This window comes from Chiloscyllium punctatum, chromosome 5, assembly GCF_047496795.1.
Source record: "Chiloscyllium punctatum isolate Juve2018m chromosome 5, sChiPun1.3, whole genome shotgun sequence".
Taxonomy (NCBI): domain Eukaryota; kingdom Metazoa; phylum Chordata; class Chondrichthyes; order Orectolobiformes; family Hemiscylliidae; genus Chiloscyllium; species Chiloscyllium punctatum.
In genome coordinates this window covers 36,202,465-36,215,282 of record NC_092743.1, presented here as the reverse complement: position 1 = coordinate 36,215,282, position 12,818 = coordinate 36,202,465, and the positions used below count along the sequence as shown (strand labels likewise).

Genomic DNA, 12,818 nt, shown 5'->3' with positions numbered 1-12,818 from the left:
TTGCTTTGAATCTGTGCATAGTTTCAGTTTTGAGTTTTGCTGAAAACATTTCACCTTTTGACAAGGTTTTTCTTTCACTCATTGGACATGCAAAAAACAAACTCACGGGGAAACCAATATTTATACTGCATGAGAGAAGATTGGTTGGCAGGTGGACTGGGACTTTGATTGGTAGAAATATTGCCATTGTACCTGCTGTTCGGCATGAGCAGACCACCTTACTTAAAAGACAAGCTGTGAAAATGTTTGTTGGATTTGTATAAGAGCATTTTTTGGGTGATATATACGATAGGGTTTTTCCAATGGCTCACTTTGTCTGCGTGTGAATAGGCTCTGCAAGACATACTACTGCCCCTTTTTGCACGATCTTATCTACACAATGTGAACTGGTCAAGTGGTTCAGGTGAACAGCTGAAACAAACTTTTGACCAAGTTCAGCATTCATTTGATGAAGGAATCCCTCGCATTTTTGAAGACCATACAGGATTTGCATTCTGACAACAACGTAATGTCCATGTGCTCATTTGACGTTGCTAACCTATTCACCAACAAACTGAACATAGAAACCATAGACATCTGCACTGAAGATTTACATTATGGTGATAAGACAGACCACCATCGCATGAATCAGCATTCATTGAACATATGAACACTGTTGAATTCAATTTTGACAACACCAGATATGCCAAATAGATGATGTTGCTATGGGATCCTCATTAGGCCCAGCATTGCTAAAAAGGGGCCTGTCTACCTTAGATTACCCTATAAGAGTAAGGGGCCTCATACATTTGAACAGAGGATGAAGTTAGTTGTTTCACAGTGTTGTATGAGCAGTTCTCACCACTGTAAAGTCAAAGAGACAATCTGCCTCTCACATAAATGAGTAATCTGGTGAATGATTTTCAATACTAGCATGATGCCCAATATCTGGTCTTTATGTCCCGGGTACTTACAGATCATATTAAACTTCATGTTCCTTCACCTGTTAAAAACAAACAAACTAGCCTAAACTTGCAAAGCTCGCATCGTAGTCTCTGACATTAATTGTGATTCTGCTATTGGTCAACATTGGCTAGATAATGCTGATAAATGAGACTTGAATTGCTGTAATGGATAGTGCTGGGAAGTAGGCTGAAACTTTGTTTTGCTGTGTGATTTCAGATCATTCTAACTGTTATATATACTTAGATAGCTTGATGTTTAATTTTTTTGTATAATATGTTGTATTGTTAAAGAAAATATGTAGATTCATGCGAATATGTCCTTGCGACTAACCATCATATTAACTCTTCATCAGGTAGTCCTGATGAAGAGCCAGCACCTCGAAAGCTAGTGCTTCCGAATAAACCTGTTGGACTATAACCTGGTGTTGTGTGATTTGTAACTTTGCTTTACTATTGTGTGATTTATTGGGCTACTTGAGAGGACAGAATCAGCAATATAGTTTGGGGTTGGAGTTAGATTGGGTGGGTGTGGCAGACTCATCCCCCATTGAATATTACTGTATCATTAGAGTTCTGATGTCAGACAAGATTTGTCATGATTGTATTTTGATTTTAAACTGCATCCAGTTTCTAAGCTTGGCAGTGTGGAATTTCAACCGACAATAATCAAGTTTGGGAGTTCCTAGACCTTCTAATTAATACAACTCCTAGGAGGGCTACTTGGACACTAACTGCCCAATAAACAGCTGCTGCCATGGATTTGGATCCTGGTTCAAACAAATCCTGGGGTGCCCTCTTGTGGCGCAATGGTATTGTCCCTACCTTTGGACTGGAAAGCCGAGTTCAGGTCCCATCTGTTCCAAAGGTGTGAAATAATACCTCTGAATAGGTTGATTTGGAAAAATAGGTTAGGTAATAAAAAAGATTCCTGAGACTTCTGTAAAGAATTGAAAATCAAAATGGACTGTAGCCAGCACGTCCTTGTGATAGTGACAATGCCAGGTATTTGACAATGTTGCACTCAAGAGGCAATGGTAAATTTGAAATGGTAGATATTCAGGGTACATTGTGGAGAGATTTATTGATAAGTAGGAGACAATATGTACTCATTTGAGGAGTTGTGTCTAGGGAGTGGTGTATTGAATGTGTTCCAGGGTTTGGTGTTTGCACCACTTTTGTTTCTAATGCCCAAAATTGACTAATTTAAACCAAATGGTCAAATTTATAAACTTAATATTTTGAGGCCGTTCAAAAATCATGAAAACTTTTGATAGAATATACAATAGCAGATGAAATATCCTCTTGCCTTTGTAGTAATTTATCTTCTTACTGTCTCCGGCTTTATTCACTCTCACTCTCAGTAATTTAATCTTCTTCCTGACCCCTGCTTTCCTCTTGTGTTCTTGAACACTCCCATCCTCTGTCAATTATTCCTTAGCAATTTTCTCTTAGCAATTTACATGATCACTGACTCTTGTTATTACTTTCTTATGCTGAATCACAATATTTTAAAATCCCAGAACAATCCATATCTGTTCTCAGGCAATGCATGACAAGTTACAACAAGCTCAGCCAGATGGTATCATTTTCTTTGTACCACTTACTATAACTAATTTGAATTTAAACATATACTTGTAACATATGAGTTTAATAGAAACAGAGGTTAAAAGTTAATATTGTTGCATAAGTTTCAATGTCTGTTTCTTTGAAAATCTCCAACATTTAAAATAAAATCCATTTAGCTATGTACTTAAACAGGGTATGATAGCCATCTGCCATGACACTAGGCTAACCAAGCCTGAAGTTAAGAGTTTATGTTCTATCAAAGTTGTGAAATTGAATTCAATAACATGGTAATTTATGGGTTAGCAGCAGAAGTGATATAAAAGCTGTCAGTTTGCTGTTAATAGTCACTCGTGCCCTTTGGGGAAGGGAGTCTGCTATTCCTACCTGATCTTACCTAGTACAAAGGCCTCAAATCCCATAACACGCATGTGACCTTCCTGTCAAGATGTTTGGGAATTAGGCAATAAATACAGTTTGCTGTGCACAGTTGTTGAAAAAAGACATACTGATTATATACTATATATTAGCTGCATTCCAAAAGCAACATAATCAGTGTATAATATTACATCATTCTTTCAAAATGTTTTCATACGGCTCTTGGTATAAAATATCTATCATTATTCACTTAAAGTAATAATGTGTTACAGGGCCATTAATTAACTTTTTTTTAAAAATCTCATTTTGTTAGCAGAATAATAAGTCCAGTTTCACAAGCAATATTTTCAATTTTAAAAAAACATTAGTCTTGAAGTGTGAAAAAGTGATCTTTGTGAAAGTGGTGATGAGCCACCTTTTCCAATAATAACAATATATATTTATAAAGCAGGTAAGAAAATATCTGAAGATGCCATGAACGTATAAACAAAGAGCACCAGTGGGCTATTCAGCCACTCAGACTAGCTCTGCCATTTAATAAGAACATGACTGTTTCAATTTAAAATTAAATTCACATTCCTGTTCACACTGATAACTTTTCACCATTTTACTTACTGTCTGCCTTTGTTAGCTACCATTTGCCTAATTAATTTATAGCTGCACTTGCCTGTTTACTTTCATTGACTGGTGTACAAAGACATCCAGATATGTTTATATATCCTCATTTCCCAATGTATCACCATTTAAATAGTACTCTGCCTTTCTATGTTTCATGCTGAAGTGGATGACTTCACATTCATCCATGTTACATTGCATCTGCCATGCATTTGCCAACACATTCAACTTGTCTAGATTGCCCTGAAACCTTCTTGCAACCTCCTCAACACTCACAATCCCACCTGTTTTGTGTCATCAGTTTATGGCACCTTAACAAATGCCTTCTGGAAATTCAAATACACTACAATTAATGGTTTCTTCTTATCAACTTTGTCTATTAAATCTTCAAGGAACTCCAGCAAAATTGTCAAACATAGCCTCCCTTTTCACAAATCTATGTTGACTGTGATTGTGCTAAGCTTTCCTGAATGTTCTGAGATTTCTTCCTTAAGAATGAACACTGACATTTTCTCAATTACAGATGTGGGGGGAACTGACCTATAGTTTCCTGCTTTTAGGTCTCCTTTTTGATTACATTAGCAATTTTCAATCTGTCTGGAACCCAGACAGGTTTAGAATATTTTGTTTAATGCTTTCACCATTGCTGCAGACACTTCTTTTAAAAACCTTGGATGCAGGATGTCAGCTACTGGCTTATCTGCAGCAAAAACAAAGAATGCTGGAGAAATTCAGCAGGTCAGACAGCATCTATGCAGAGAAGAACAGTCAATGTATGACTATACTTCAGAACCCGGCTTGTCTGCTTTCAAAAGTGCTAATTTATCAAATACTTTATCTCTTGTGAAAAAGACTGTATTGGACCTTTCCTCTAATTAGTATCTTCCTTATCTGATAAGGTAAAGTCACAATACTCTTACCAGACTATAAAGCTGCTCTTTCATTAGACAGAGAGACCACTGATAGTGGTTTAGTCTGAGTGTCCTTCCTGATAACCTTAGACGGTGCAAGAAATGATGCCATGTTATTGGCATCAGTCCACAGTGCCCTTGCATATTCCTGGTCACTCTGTAACCATTTCTCCACAACAGCTATCAAGCCATATACATCTACTTCTATTTATACCCTCAACTCATTATCTTGTCACAAATGCCGCATGCATTCAGATAAAGGGCCTTCAGCTTTGACATTTTACCATTATTACTCATTCTGGTTCAAATTTCCACTGTATCTGTTTATATTATCTGTTTCACTATGATTAACATTCACCTATTCACTATCCTGCACCTCTGCTCGTTTTTCTCAATGCCCCTTTCATTGAAGGCTGAGGCCTTTTTTTTACTACCTCCTCTACCTGCATTGCCACCTTCAGTGATCTATGGCCCTGCCCATCCAGATTGCTCTGCACATCAATACTTCTAATGGTTCTGTCATTCACTGTATAATTTATACCTGTATTTGACCTTCCAAATGCAGCACCTCACATTTGTCTGGATTAAAGTCCATCTGCCATTTTTCTGCCCATGCCTGCACTTTGATCTATATCCTGCTCCAACGCCTGACAATCCTCTTCACTATTTGCAACTCCACCAATCTTTGTATCATCCACAAACCCACTAACTGGACCAGCCATGTTTTCCTCCAAATCATTTATGTAGTTCACGAATGGCAGAGGTCCCAGCATTGATGCCTGTCGAACACGATTAGTCACAGTCCTTCATTCCATAAAGTATCCTTCCAGTTACCTCTGTCTCCTATGATAAGCCAGTTCTGTATCCATCTTGCCAGATCACCCTGATAACATGTGACTTCACCTTTTGAACCAGTGTGTCATGAGGCATCTTGTCAAAGGTTTTACCGAACTCTATGTAGACAACATCAACTGTCTTTCCCTCATTAATCATCTTTATCACCTCCTCAAAAGCCCAATCAAATTAGTCCAGCACGACCTCCCCCGCACAAAACCATGCTGTTTATTGCTAATCAGTCTACTTGCTTCTAAACGTGTACAGATCTTTTTCCTGAGAATCTTTTCCAATAATTTCATACCACTGACATGAGGCTTACAGGCCTGTAATTTCCAGGAGTATCCTGCTATCCTTCTTAAACAGTGGGACAACATTAACTATTCTCCAGAATTCTGGGACCTCAGTTGTGGCCAAAGAGGTTACAAAAATGTGCTCCAGCAATTTGTGCTCTTGCACTCCTCAGTATTCTAGGATGCATTCCATAAGGAATCAGGACTATCTACCTTAATACCTTTAAGACACACAACACCTCTTCCTTTTTAATAGTAACTTGGCTTAGAAACTCAGCACTCCCTTTCCTGAGATCATCCTCCACCAATTTTTAATCCTGTTTGCTAATGACTTTTCATCACTCCTTTCAGTCCTTCTAATTCCTTGTCTGAATACTTTCCTACTATCCTTATATTCTTCAAGGGCTTCATCAGTTCCCATCCTCCTGGACCTTACATATGCTTCCTTTTTCTTTCTGACTAAGGTCATAACGTTCCTGGTCATCCAAGATTCATGTAATGTGTCCTGAAGCTTGACACAAGGTAGGCAATACAGTCTTTCGGACTCTTGGTCTTTGCTGCAGAGAATTGTATCTATCACCCTAACTATGCTGTCTGAGATTAACACAGCATTTTTGTTTTCTTCTCCCCCTTCGGTGGTGCTCTGTACCAAGGCACTTTGGTCTTCCCTGTACTCTGTGCCCTCGCCCAGACTGGCAACAAGAACCTTATCCTGTTGGACAAGGGGACTGGCTGAGACTCCTGCAGAACTCAGTTCTGGACTCCAATATGTGCCTCATTCACAGTCACACCATCCTGTGTCACACACACAGTCACACACATCACAGGCAAATTTGACATCATTAATCTAAGGGATGTGACTGTCTCCCATCAAAGTGACCAGGTAACTCATTCCCTTAGTGATATTTTTCAATGTTCACAGCTCAAATGTTATCTCAACTTCGTTCCAAGGTCTCTCAAGCAGCCAACAATTGCTGCACACGTGATCACTGTGGATTTCACCAGCAACCACCAATCATCACCTGACCAACCACTTCTATTCTATTTAAGTAATTTACTAGGCTATTAAATATTTTAAAAGAGAATTTCATAACTTTGCTCTTCAGCTGTAATAACCTTTCTGATTTAAACTATTTAAATGAACGAGTTACAGGAGAAATACCCATTGATCACTTACCTGTTTTCCTGTGCTTTCACACTTCAGCCCTGACAAGTCAAACAGGAGTTGTCTGCTGCCAGATTTTAATTCCGACTACTGTTGATTTTCTCATGAAGGTCTACTGAACCAGTCTGTTCAAGTAATTGTGATTGGAACTGAACATGAATTCAGAGCACATATACCATACCATAGGCTTGGAGGAGATTACAGCTTGGAGGAGTAAGTTCAAGGAGGAATTTGAAAACAAGGACAACAAATCAGTGTTGACTTGTTGTCTGATTGGAAGACAGTATAGGTCAGCAGGCACTCGGGTAATAGGGAAGTGAGACCTCCTGAGACATAAGATAGCGTTTTGGATGAACTCAAAATTATGGAGACCAGAATGTGGGAGAACAGCCAGAAATGTGTTAGAATAATCAAGTCTTGAGATAACAAGCAGTCAAATGATGTTATAAGTTGGAAATAGGCAGTCATAGAGATGGTTTGAATATAAGTTTGGATGAGTTTATTTTGGGATCCATTGTGACCAAAACTGTGAACATAATGGGTTAACCTCAGATTCTTACTGATGAGCTGATTGTTGAGGGTGGAGTTTGGAAAGGAGAGCAAAAAGTTATAGCTGTGTCTTTTCGGTGTTGAATTGGAGAATATTTCTGATGCCGTTATTGGATACTAGATAAGTAGCCCAACAATTTAGCAAAGGTAGAAGAGCCAAGACAGGGGTGGTGGTCAGGCAAAATCTGGGTGTTGTCAGTGTACATATGGAAATTTACACAGTACCTTTGGAAGCTGCTATTGAAAATAAAAGTTGGCCAATGTCTGGGCAGGAAGAGAACACCTTTCAAGTGATTCTCTGGTATTCTGAGATAGAAACACGGAACTAGATGAGAATAGGCTCACCCAGCTGGACAACAAATGATTTCTTGCAACTGAGCAGTAGACTAATCCAGTAGGTTAGGATTCAACTACATTAGCGTGGGGTTGGAGCAACATACACATATTTGGATTCCAAGATCTGAAATTCATTCAATTTATTCTGTTAAGTCCAATTTCAAAGATTGGAAAAATTAAAGTTAAGGCAAAAAGTCTGCTGCCGATCTTGGAAATACGGACAAACAAAATCAGAGAAAATTCACTGAATCCAGGTGAGAAGCTTCAATATGGGCACCAGTCAATGGTGGTGAGGATAACTTTTCAGAGTTGATGTTGGGATTAACCAACTCATGCCTTGCATTATTTGTTTTTGATGGTCCATTTGATGTTTTGCTTGGGATTTATAACTGCCTGGCTTCAGAAACCATTAAGTGACAACCATATATTTTGGCACTGGAGATTTTCTTATTTCTCTTTCATGAAATGTAGATTTATTACCCATACTTAATTGACCTGGAGAAGATGATGGTGAGCTGCCTTCTTGAACCGCTGCAGTCCGTGTGGTGTAAGCAAAACCATAGTGTTGTTAGCAGATTCCAAGTCAGGATGTTGTGTGGGTTGGAGGAGCACTGACAGGGGATAGTATTCCCCTGCATCAGCTACCCTCACCTTTCTGAGAATAGAGGTTGCAAGGTAGGGTTGAAGGATCTTTGATGAGTTAATGCAATGCATGTTAGAGATGGGACACACCCTGTATAGGTTGCTTGCAAATCAGAACAGAAAGTAATGACAGGCTTCCTGTCCCATTAAACCAGGTACTCATCCAGTACCACAACCATGGCATTGCCTGTATACAGTTAGTTATATTAAATCCAGACTTACCCTTTGAAATTATGTTACTTAATTTGTCTCTTTTAAGCAGCCCCTTGGGATTGAGGTTGACTTGAATCCATTCAGGCTCAATGGTGCCGGAGCAAACAGCACAGAAGCGCTTCACAGGCTGCCAAGCACTGAGGATGTCACCTAGACAGGGGACAAAACGTCTGCAACACAAATTCCCAGCTCGGCGAACAGAACCACAACAACGAACACCCGAGCTACAAATCTTCTCCCAAACTTTGATCAACAGTACTAAGATTGCTGATAATTCCAATGTGATATCAAATTCTGCTACATGTAGAGCAGGTAATGCTTTTTTGAGTTGGATAGATGGGTCATTTGAAAGTTTGTGTGCTCCTCCAATGCTTTGTCTTCATTCCTGCACATTTACAATGAAGTCACTTTGCTGTCTCAAATGAACTTTATCCATTTTGGTCACTTACAAATTAGGCCTCTCATGAGTTGGAAGGATGTTGACTGTTTCAGGTTTTGAAGAAATGCCTGAAGGGTTTCAGCTTTGCTCCCAAGACTCCTCCTGAGTGGAAAACTGCTTTAAGTGTCTGACATCACGTGTTGTGAATGACATGCTCTGGTTTTCAGTGATTAGCATTCCTGTTGAGCACCTTACTTAGGAAAAAGACACTATGTTAAATCACCTTACTTGCCACTGGATTTTGAGGGTCTTACAAAGACTGTTATTACTTCTCCATACTTGGGGTACCTGAAGGAGATAGGAACATGGGAATTATTACTACAATTAAAGCACAACCTCAGTTTTATAGTTAAGATCCTAGTGCTCCAGTATGATTTTCCTCAGTCAGCTGGAGGTAACTATGAATTCTGTCATAGAGTCATAAAGATGTACAGCACGGAAACAGATTCTTCAGTCTAACTCGTCCATGCCAGCCACATATCCTAAGCTAATCTAGTCCCATTTGTCAGCACTTGGCCCATATCCCTCTAAACCCTTCCTATTCATATACCCATCCAGATGACCATTTTAAATGTTTCCCCTCTCACCCTAAACCTATGCTTTCCAGTTCTGGATTCCCTCATCCCTGGGAAAAGTCCTTGTCTATTAAACCTATCCATGTCCCTCATGATTTTACAAACCCCTATAAGGGTTAACCTCAGCATCCAATGCTCCAGGGAAAACAGCTTCAGCCTATTCAGTCTCTCCTTATACCTCAAATTCTCCAAACCTGGCAACATCCTTGCAAATCTTTTCTGAACCCCTTCAAGTTTCATAATATCCTTCCAATAGGAGGGAGACGAGAATTGCACACAGTATTCCAAAAGTGGCCTAACCAATGTCCTGTACAGCTGCAACATGACCTCCCAACTCCTGTACTCAATACTCTGACCAATAAAGGAAAGCATACCAAACGCCTTCTTCACTACCCTATCTACCTCTGACTCCACTTTCATGGAAATATGAACCTGCACTCCAAGGTCTCTTTGTTCAGCAACACTCCCCATAATCTTGCCATTAAGTGTATAACTCCTGCTCGGATTTGCCTGTCCAAAATGCAGCACCTCACATTTATCTAAATTAAACTCCATAGGCCACTCCTCAGCTCATCTGATCAAGATCCCATTGTAGTCTGAGGTAGCCTTCTTTGCTGTAAACTACACCTCTAATTTTTGTATCATCTGCAAACTTACTAACTATACCTCTTATGCTCACATCCAGATTATTTACATAAATGACAAAAAACAGTGGCCCAGCCCTGATCCTTGTGGCACATCACTGGTCACAGGCCTCCAGTCTGAAAGGCAACCCTCCACCATCACCCTCTGTCTTTTACCTTCAAGCTTGTTCTGTATCCAAATAGCTAGTTCTCCCTGTATTCTATGAAATCTAACCTTGCCAACCAGTCTACCATGAGGAACCTTGTTGAACACCTTACTGAAGTCCATATAGATCATATCCACTGCTTTTCCCTCATCAAACCTTTGTTACTTGTTCAAAAAACTCAATCAAGTTCCTGAGATGATTTCCCACACACAAAGCCATATTGACTATCCCTAATCAATCCATGCCTTTCCAAATCCTGTCCCTCAGGATTTCCTCCAACAACTTGCCCACCATCAATGTCAGGCTCACCAATCTATTGTTCCCTGGCTTTTTCTTACCACCTTTCTTAAATAGAGGCACCACGTTAGCCAACCTCCAGTTTTACAGCACCTCACATGTGACTATTAATGATTCAAATATCAGAGCAAGGGACCCAGAAATCACTTTCCTAGCTTCTCACAGAGTTCAATGGTATACCTGATCAGGTCCTGGGGATTTATCCACTCTCATTTAGATCTACATTCCTGATGAATGGTCCCCAAGAAAGGGAAAACAATCCATGATTTTCTAAGATCACGTTAAGTGGCCTTCGCTAATGCTTAGAGTGGGAGCTGGTTGGAGGAGGACCATAGTTTTTCGGATGTTGAACGGAAGGGCATTTTCACATCCACTTCCAAGTTGACAAAGACTCAGAGCTCTGTTTTTGAGTGAAAGCATACAGACAAGAGGCATCTACATGTGTAGGCTGAATAGTTTTCAATCTGTTCTATAAATCATTTCCCACGTCGATGAGTAATTTGCTGGAGGCAAGGGGAGGTATTGCAGCAAGGAAAATAAAGAGGAGTGTTGATGCAATGGTACAGCTCTATATGACCTCTGATTTCACCGAGGTACAGTTTGTGGGCGAGGATCTTGGCTTACATGTCATTGCAAGGTAGGCAGAAAGTCGTTACAAATATCAGAAGGCAGCCCAATGTGAGGAGAATACTCCTTCAGCCTTCGCAATAAAATTGTCAAAAGTTGCTCTTTGTATGTTGCTTGCTTTATGTTGTTATGGTATACAGTCCCCATAGTGACCAAGTCTGCTGGCTTCCAACCATGAATTTAAGGGGCAGCATAGTACTGCTGCCTATTAGCACCTGGACCCAGGTTCAATTCCACCAGAGGGTGACTGTCTTGTGGAGTTTGCATATTCTGGCTACGTCTTTGTGGGTTTCCTTTGGGTGCTGCAGTTTGCTCCTATAATCAAAAGATGTGTGAGGTTAGGTGGATTGGCTATGCTAAACTGCCCATCTTGTCCAAGGATGCATAGGCTGTGTGGATTAGTTCATTAATACAAGATCACAGGGATAGGATTGGTGGGGGTCAATGTAGACTTGATAGGCCAAATGGCCTGCTTCCACACTAGAGATTCTGTGGTATTTGACTCTATGACTCTTCAAATCAATCAATTTCTTAATTTAATTTTAAAAAGGTCAACATGATGCTCTCCAGCTTTCTTGAAAAAAAAACATACTTTGCTGTCCAACATAAGGGAATGTGCACATGATGAACTAACTTTCTGATTGCTGGTCTCTGATATATAGTGTTTTTTAGTTCCCACAGCTTCTTCAGAATACAAAGATCAGTGACATGACTGGTTCTTTGCTTGTGAAATGCCACCTTCTAATGAAGGGTTGAATCAAGACTCTTCACTTGAATGCAAAGATCCCACAATCTGAGAGGGGGGTGTGTGGGAGTATTTCTCTAGAATTTTGATTAAATATTTATTGCTCAAGATGGCAGTGTATGTGGGACTTGTCAACATTCAAACTTGCTCAATGTTCCCATAGAATAATTCAAGTGTTATTTATGGTCTATCAATTATTGTCTATTTATTTGGTAATCCTGAGATTGTGAATGTAATAATACAAAATGCAAGCTGCTTCCATACCAAAAAGAATGAATTTTAGTGTCTACACCTTTTAGAATTGAATCCTTCTCCACACTATCCTACCTGTAAGCTTCCTTATTCCTTTAAGACCTTCAAAAAGTTTGATTTTCTTACTTGTTTTGCATCACCTTTCTGCCCTGGTTGTTTTCATGTCCTCACATATTCCCAATGCAAGTTGGCTGTAACTACGTTCAGCAGTAACTGCATTCAGGATGGAGGTCAGGAAGTGAGGAGAAGGGTGTGCAGGGTATGCATTCATCCACAACTTGTGAACATTTCAACTTCAAATTCAGAACCAAAGTACTGAATTTGAAGCAGTAGTTTTGGACCTAGAACCTTCTGGCTCACAAGTAACAGTGCTCTCCCTTAAACCAAAGTCGTCATCTTCCTTTCAGGGTCACAACAGATCCTTGACCACTCTTTGAATGAAGCAATTCTGGTCTATCCTGGCCTAGAGAAAAGGTGTTAAAGAGCAGCAGCCACGCTATCTGCTCCTGACCACTAATTAATAAATTTTGTGGGGAAATGAATATGTACATTGCTATGTTGACACAAACCAATGGCCCAATCAGATTAGGATACAACATCCCTCAATCACACTTCCCACAGTTCAGTAGGTCACTGAAATTCCTTAAGGA

The 12,818-nt window shown here is 39.7% G+C and overlaps 1 protein-coding gene across 1 annotated transcript in view; it reads right to left on the bottom strand.

The window, feature by feature from the left end:
• LOC140476727 (chymotrypsin-like elastase family member 2A) overlaps positions 1–12,818 on the bottom strand; it is a 56,126-nt gene that overhangs the window by 38,689 nt on the left and 4,619 nt on the right. The window lies entirely within an intron of this gene.